At 41.4% G+C, this 7888-nt stretch overlaps 1 long non-coding RNA gene across 1 annotated transcript; it reads right to left on the bottom strand.

The window, feature by feature from the left end:
- Positions 1-5317: 5317 nt before the first annotated feature.
- On the bottom strand, positions 5318-7661 carry LOC138965908 (uncharacterized). The gene is made up of 3 exons (XR_011455560.1): positions 7602-7661; positions 6838-6954; positions 5318-6629 (listed from the first exon to the last, which is right to left on the bottom strand). It is a non-coding gene; the product is annotated as an uncharacterized lncRNA (long non-coding RNA).
- Between the last annotated feature and the right edge of the window lie 227 nt (positions 7662-7888).

Genomic DNA, 7888 nt, shown 5'->3' with positions numbered 1-7888 from the left:
TTTGTCATTTGTTTGTTTTTGTTTATTTTCTTCGTGTGCAAAAGAGTACGTTGTAATATCAAAATTGATTTAAAATTTTTATTTTAGGCGAGAATGAGGTTTTTTTTAAATGTATGGTTAACATGAAAATTATTACCGTTAACTACCTTGTATACGCCCACCCACCCTATGTACCAATTTTGCCCAAAAGTGGGGGGTGGGCGTTTACTAGGTACAATACCCTTGGCAGGAGCGGGTCCTTAGCTAGAAAAACGATATTTTGGTCATTTGTCATAGAAGTGTTCAAAAGATGCGTTATTGCACAAAACTCCCCCCTCTCCCTCTCTCTCTCTCTCTCTCTCTCTCTCTCTCTCTCTCTCTCTCTCTCTCTCTCACACACACACACACACACACTAACACACAAAATCAACCTCTTCAGACATCACTTCCCGCCAAAGATGAAGCTTTGAAGATGAAGACCATTGTTGGAGCAGTCCGCGGTACAAGCCATCAACAACTGTACGACGAGTCAGGCTTTATTTCACTTTTAGAGAGGCGTAAACGTCAAAAATTTATATTATTTCACAAGATTGTACCATTCTGATCAGTCATCGCTCAACGGCTATCGCCAGTTATCTCTCTGACCGGACGCTACAGTCCTACGCGAATCTATCAAAACAAAAATACAGAGTTATCTCCCATATGTTTTTCGCGAGCATGATCTAAATTTGAGATCAGTGTTCGCGAGACGAAAATGATTGCAGATTGGCCGACTTCGACAGTGATCTCCGTTCTGTTCTTCACAGTTATGATAAAGACATCGTTCTAAGGTCAGAACAAGTCGAAATTTTGGGACTGCTGCCGGAAGGAGACCGTAATATATGGTTTCATCACAGTCAACTGGTTACAGAAAAAATCGTCTGCTATAGTGAGCGCCGAAACCAAACGGTTGATTATCATGTGACACTTTTGCCATATTTAGAGTTGTTTGCACAGTAAATACAGCCGCGAAAAAATAGCTCGCTTGAAACTGTCTTACATATCAATTCCTTTGTAATTTAAAAATTACAAAACACCATGAAAAATCATTATCGACGATCGCGAATCTGCTTATATCAATAATACATTACAAAAAGCTCTAAGTATGTAAAAAAAATCGGTTTCCTTGCCAGACAAGGAAACGCAATGCATCCTGTCAGGGAGAGAATGAGCCGAACTCATTTTGACCTGAGTTCAGGATGAAGATTGTACACCGTAAGGTGCCAAACTACTTACTTGCGATATTGCCACCATTAATATAAACTAATAATCCATATCGCCAGCGCAGACCTTTAGATAGGAAAGTTCCATCGTTTAACACTGAATTATACAAAAACTCATTTCTCCTATCTACAACACAACTCTGGAATTCTTTACCAGACTACATAAAACTTAGTAAGTCCCTCAAGCACTTTTTGTCAAAAAACGATTTAGTCCGCCGTGTTATTGGTATTCTGGAAATCGCATATCACAAACAATTCACTGTAAGTATAAGTGATCTTAATAACGATCTAGTGAGACGACACGTTGCTACAGATGCATCTTGTGACTGCGGATTTCCGTTCGAAACCGTAAAACACTTCCTATTAGATTGTCCAAATTATCGCGAAGCACGTCAAGAAACCATACATACCCTCCCTAACCACAGTATTCACCTCCCCCACCTTCTAAATGGAGACAGACAGTATTCTCCAGATTTGAACAGGAACATTTTTTCCAGAGTACACCGTTCATTGAACGTTCAGGCCGCTTTGGGCAAACCAGAATCAATGCTCCACAAGCCGGACAACTTTAATTTCTGCACAACTCCTACCCATCCCTCTTCTTTTTACATTTAGTCAAGTTTTGACTAAATATTTTAACATAGAGGAGGAATCGAGACGAGGGTCGTGGTGTATGTGTGTGTGTGTGTGTCTGTCTGTGTGTGTGTAGAGCGATTCAGACTAAACTACTGGACCGATCTTTATGAAATTTCACATGAGAGTTCCTGGGAATGATATCCCCGGATGTTTTTTTCATTTTTTCAAATATCCGTGTGACTTGGAATAAAGGCCGTGAAAGGTGAATGCTCGCCCTAATAGGCTTGAGGTTTGCTGGTCGATGTGAATGCGTGATATATTGTGTAAAAAATTCCATCTCACACGGCATTAATAGGTAACATGCGCCTTGAGTCGCCTTGTTTGGTGAGATATGTGCGCGATATAAATTCTCGTAAATAAATAAAATAAATAAATTTCTTTGATGACGTCATATCCGGCTTTTTGTAAAAGTTGAGGCGGCACTGTCACACCCTCATTTTTCAATCAAATTGATTGACATTTTGGCCAAGCAATCTTCGACAAAGGCCGGACTTTCGGCCAATCTAGAGGAATATTGTAAAATCATTTTCAGGCCAATATGTAATGACCGAACAAAGTTTAAGGTGAGGGAGGGGACCGGGTGGGTGGTGGTGTACGTGAATTATTGCAAGGGTACGCCTCTCAGAGAAGCCTTACATTTGCCTGACAATAAGGAGTGAAGATGAAAACAACAGGGAGCAATCAGCATTGAGGAAGCCATCGCTTTATATCAGCAAGGTATATCATAGATGGTCACAATATTGCGACAAGTTTTACATCCGAACAAAAGCATTCATTCCCGCATCACCCATTCATCATTTCTGTTAAAAGGCACCCATCTTGGCTATCTAATACGAGTTTCGAATTAAGTAGAAGTGCATTGCCAAGGCACTGCATACCCCCTGTGAAGGACAAATTCTCTCTCTCTCTCTCTCTCTCTCTCTCTCTCAAGGACAAATTCTCTCTCTCTCTCTCTCACACACACACACACACACACAAACAGACACACGCACGCACACACACACACACACACACACACACACACACAGGCGCGCGCGCGCAAACCACGTCACACACACACACACGCACACACACACACACACACACACACACTTACTCACACACACACATAATCCATGCAAACAAAGCACATACTCGCACGTAAATAGTCAGACAGACATCAACACACATTCTACACGCACACACACACGCACACACACACACACACACACACACACACACACGTACCCAAACACATGTATACACACACACACACACATACATACACACGCACGCTCGCACGCACGCACACACACACACACACACACACACACACACACACACACACACACACACACACACACACACACTAACTTGTACACATAAACGTGCAAACTACACACGCCACGCGCGCGAGGAAAAAGCCCCAGAGAGGGGATGACGTCACGAACCTTTGATGTCAAACAAATCTTGACGTGGTCTAATTGCGCGAATATTATGCCCTAGTCTCTAGAAATTCCACCCCAACATATCTGCCCTGGGCGGCGACGGATCAATAATAATAATAACTAGTGATACCCGTGCTACGCACGGGATTTTCTTCTTTATAAATTACAGAATTAATTGTGAATAAGCAACAAAAACGTGTTAAATGTTTGATGGCATCATACAAAACAAAATGCCATAAATTTATTGGGAGAAAATAGTGTGCACCGTACAATAACAGTTTTACACATCAGCAAATAGGAAAAAGTAACAGTTGGTACTGTGAACAATAAAACGCCTATCAAATTTTCATATAATTGGGAAAGGATAAAACAGCGTTAATGTGTGCCCTTTTATGAGATTTCAGTCAATGTGGACAGTCTGAGAATTCAGTCAATGTGACAAAATGATTTTGTCACGCTTCAATTAAGATGCATGCTAGTTAAAATGTACAAAAACAATATGTAACACCAATTATATAATTGGGAAAGAAATCTTGTCGCAGTTCGCCGACAGCTCGAGTCACCCACAATGAAATGTTTGTACGATCGACTGCACTTAAATTAGCGGCTACATTGACATAAGTGAAGTACATAAATGTGCAAAAAAATGTGCCCATAGAACAATATTTTTACACATCACCATACATGTCTTGAGCTGTCTTGAGACAGGAAAAAAACAACCAGCGTTAAATGGAACAAAATGTTTACACTTTGGCAAACAGGTGAATAAAAAGTAGTTAAAATGTGAAGTTGGTTCTGCGAACAACAAAATGTTTACATATGCATTGTGCACAGAGAAGCAAAATGTTTACAGATCACCATGCATATGTATAGAGAAAAACACTCACACAACGCTAAATGTGTAAATGAACTGTGTGCACATCGTCATGCTTACAATTGGGAGCTGGAGAAAAAGACAGCACTAATGATCGCAATGAAGAACACTATCATAGTTGCACATCAGTACACCTGTACTTGCAAAAAATACAGCAAAAGTACAGTTTGTTCACACACACACACACACACACACACACACACACACAGTAGCAAACTCAAAGGGATTGAGAAAATGCAATCATGTGCAAAATGAACAAAATATCAATGTATAACTAAAACCACTCACAACACACTGAACTATAGTTGCAACGGTGTGTACAAAGAGAATAAAAACAAATATTTACACATCACCAACTTAGGTTTGAAATGATCTGAATGCAAACATAGTTGCACATCCAGTCACTCTGTGAGGCAAGTACCCTGACTTTGACAACAAAAGCTATCTTTCCAGACCATCATCAACCAATTTTCAGATGCAGAACACATGTAATGAGCGCTTTTGCTGCTAGCCCTGCTTACCTCCCCTGGCGCGAGCGCTAGAGGACACGGGGGAAAAATCGCTTCTTTGCGATGTGTAAATCGGCACTTTTCTATTTTATTCTGCAGCTTAGGTAACTGCGCATAGTCTTCATTGTTTTTTTAAATGTGTGGTGTCGAGGTATGTCCGAATCATATGCTACCCATCTTTTACACATGGCGCAGTTACCTAAGCTGCAGAAATTAAATAGAAAAGTACCGATTTACACATCGCAAAGAAGCAATTTTTAACCCGTGTCCTCTAGCGCTCGCGCCAGGTAGGTAAGACGCTTCTCTCCCTTGGGCCCAGGGAGGTGACCAATGCTAGCAGCAAAACCGCTCATTGTAAAAAGTACATCAATAGTTTGTTCACACACTGTAGCAGCTAAATTGGGTGTGGGTTGTGGATCATGGTGTTACACATCAGCAAAAAGGAATGAAAAAGTAACCCATTGGTAAATATACAGTGGGTTCTGTCGTTAAATGGTGCCCTTTTTAAGTTTATGAGATTTCAGTCAATGTGGACAGTCTGAGAATTCAGTCAATGTGACAAAATGATTTTGTCACGCTTCAATGAACAACAAAATGTTTACATATGCATTGTGCACAGAGAAGCAAAATGTTTACAGATCACCATGCATATGTACAGAGAAAAACACTCTCACACAACGCTAAATGTGCAAATGAACTGTGTGCACATCGTCATGCTTACAATTGGGAGCTGGAGAAAAAGACAGTACTAATGATCGCAATGAAGAACACTATCATAGTTGCACATCAGTACACCCGTACTTGCAAAAAGTACAGCAAAAGTACAGTTTGTTGACACACACACACACACACACAGTAGCAAACTCAAAGGGATTGAGAAAATGCAATCATGTGCAAAATGAACAAAATATCAATGTATATGTAACAACTAAAATCACACACAACACACTGAACTAAAGTTGCAAAGGTGTGTACAAAGAGAATAAAAACAAATATTTACATATCACCAACTTAGGTTTGAAATGATCTGAATGCAAACATAGTTGCATATCCAGTCACTCTGTGAGGCAAGTACCCTGACTTTGACAACAAAAGCTATCTTTCCAGACCATCATCAACCAATTTTCAGATGCAGAACACATGTAATGAGCGCTTTTGCTGCTAGCCCTGCTTACCTCCCCTGGCGCGAGCGCTAGAGGACACGGGGGAAAAATCGCTTCTTTGCGATGTGTAAATCGGTACTTTTCTATTTTATTCTGCAGCTTAGGTAACTGCGCATATTCTTCATTGTTTTTTTTAAATGTGTGGTGTCGAGGTATGTCCGAATCATATGCTACCCATCTTTTACACATGGCGCAGTTACCTAAGCTGCAGAAATTAAATAGAAAAGTACCGATTTACACATCGCAAAGAAGCAATTTTTAACCCGTGTCCTCTAGCGCTCGCGCCAGGTAGGTAAGACGCTTCTCTCCCTTGGGCCCAGGGAGGTGACCAATGCTAGCAGCAAAACCGCTCATTGTAAAAAGTACATCAATAGTTTGTTCACACACTGTAGCAGCTAAATTGGGTGTGTGTTGTGGATCATGGTGTTACACATCAGCAAATAGGAATGAAAAAGTAACCCATTGGTAAATATACAGTGGGTTCTGTCGTTAAATGGTGCCCTTTTATGAGATTTCAGTCAATGTGGACAGTCTGAGAATTCAGTCAATGTGACAAAATGATTTTGTCACGCTTCAATTAAGAAGCATGCTAGTTAAAATGTGTAAAAACAATATATATGTAACACCAATTATAGAATTGGGAAAGAAATCTTGTCGCAGTTCGCGTCACCCACAATGAAGAGTGGACAAAGTTGTCGATACCTGATCACTAACTGCAGCGGAAGAGAGTGGACATCCCCCGATCTGTCGCCTTGTCTGCGGAAGCGAATGACGTCTTCCTATGTGAAGAAAATGAGAAAAAAGAATATATAGATTGTACACAGGTGTATGGGTAAAATTGAACTTGAGCGTGTTAAATTCATAGCTCATACTTCAGGGGCATTTAAGTCTCCAAATTTGCAGAACGTGCACTTGCAATCACCCAAATAAATTAAAAATGCTGAAATTTGTAGAATCTGCATTTGCTATCAATTCATTGGGATTTACCTGTCAAGTGTGGACAAAGTTGTTGATGTCTGGTCGATGCCTGAACACCAACAGCAGCGGAAGAGAGTGGATATCCCCCTATCTGTCGCCTTGTCTGCGGAAGAGAATGACGTCTTCCTATGTGAAGAAAATAAGGAAAAAGAAAATGAGGAAAAAGAATATATAGATTGTACACAGGTGTATGGGTAAATTTGAACTTTAGCGTGTTAAATTCATAGTGGACATCCCCCGATCTGTCGCCTTGTCTGCGGAAGCGAATGACGTCTTCCTATGACGAATTCATAGCTCATAATTCAATTTTATTTCTCAAATAGATCAGATAGATGTAGCTGTTGTAAACTTTGCGATTGTGAAGGAAATGTATCAGCAGAATACATCGCGCGTCGTGAATCCTCGTAGCGCCGCGCGTTGTAAATCGCAACGCTGCACAACGCGCCGCGCGCTGCGAATCCACTTCGGCAAAAATTCTCCATCTCTAATTCCCCCCCACCCCACTTATACGAAAGAAAATGTCAAAATCACAATGTCGGGTGAGACACGTGCCTCACGTATGGCCTATGCGTAAGAGAATGGCAAAAATCACAATGTCGGGCGAGACACGTGCCGCGTGGTGAAAACCTTCTCCATCTCTACACAGCTATCATAGAATAAACCCAATTCTTGATGCAGCGTTGAAAGACCCTGGCGTGGTTTTTCGAATAAAGCTTGGAATAAACCCTGTGGCAGAATGGTTTCGGAACACTTTAAGAAGGAGACTGACTTACCTGTCGCGCTTGGTCGATGCCTGAACAAACATTTGCCGAGTCGAACTTGCTTGTCGATGCGTCTCGCTTTCCGAACTGCCCGGTGCGGGCGGAAGTGGCGTTCCGATAAGCTCATTCGGTCTGAGCCAATGGGAGACCCGGTTTGTTTAACAGCCAATGGGGAGGCCTTCCGGTCGCGTCGTCTGCCAGAAAATGTCGCACCAGAATGCCAGAAAAAGCCATTTGGCTTCGGAATCAGCTATTCTAACCGGGCGCATAGTGTGCGCCGCAAAATGTTTCTAGATACC

The sequence above is a fragment of the Littorina saxatilis genome, linkage group LG5 (genome assembly GCF_037325665.1).
Source record: "Littorina saxatilis isolate snail1 linkage group LG5, US_GU_Lsax_2.0, whole genome shotgun sequence".
NCBI lineage: Eukaryota > Metazoa > Mollusca > Gastropoda > Littorinimorpha > Littorinidae > Littorina > Littorina saxatilis.
Note: the sequence above shows the minus strand (reverse complement) of the source record. Positions and strands in the feature narration are given on the sequence as shown.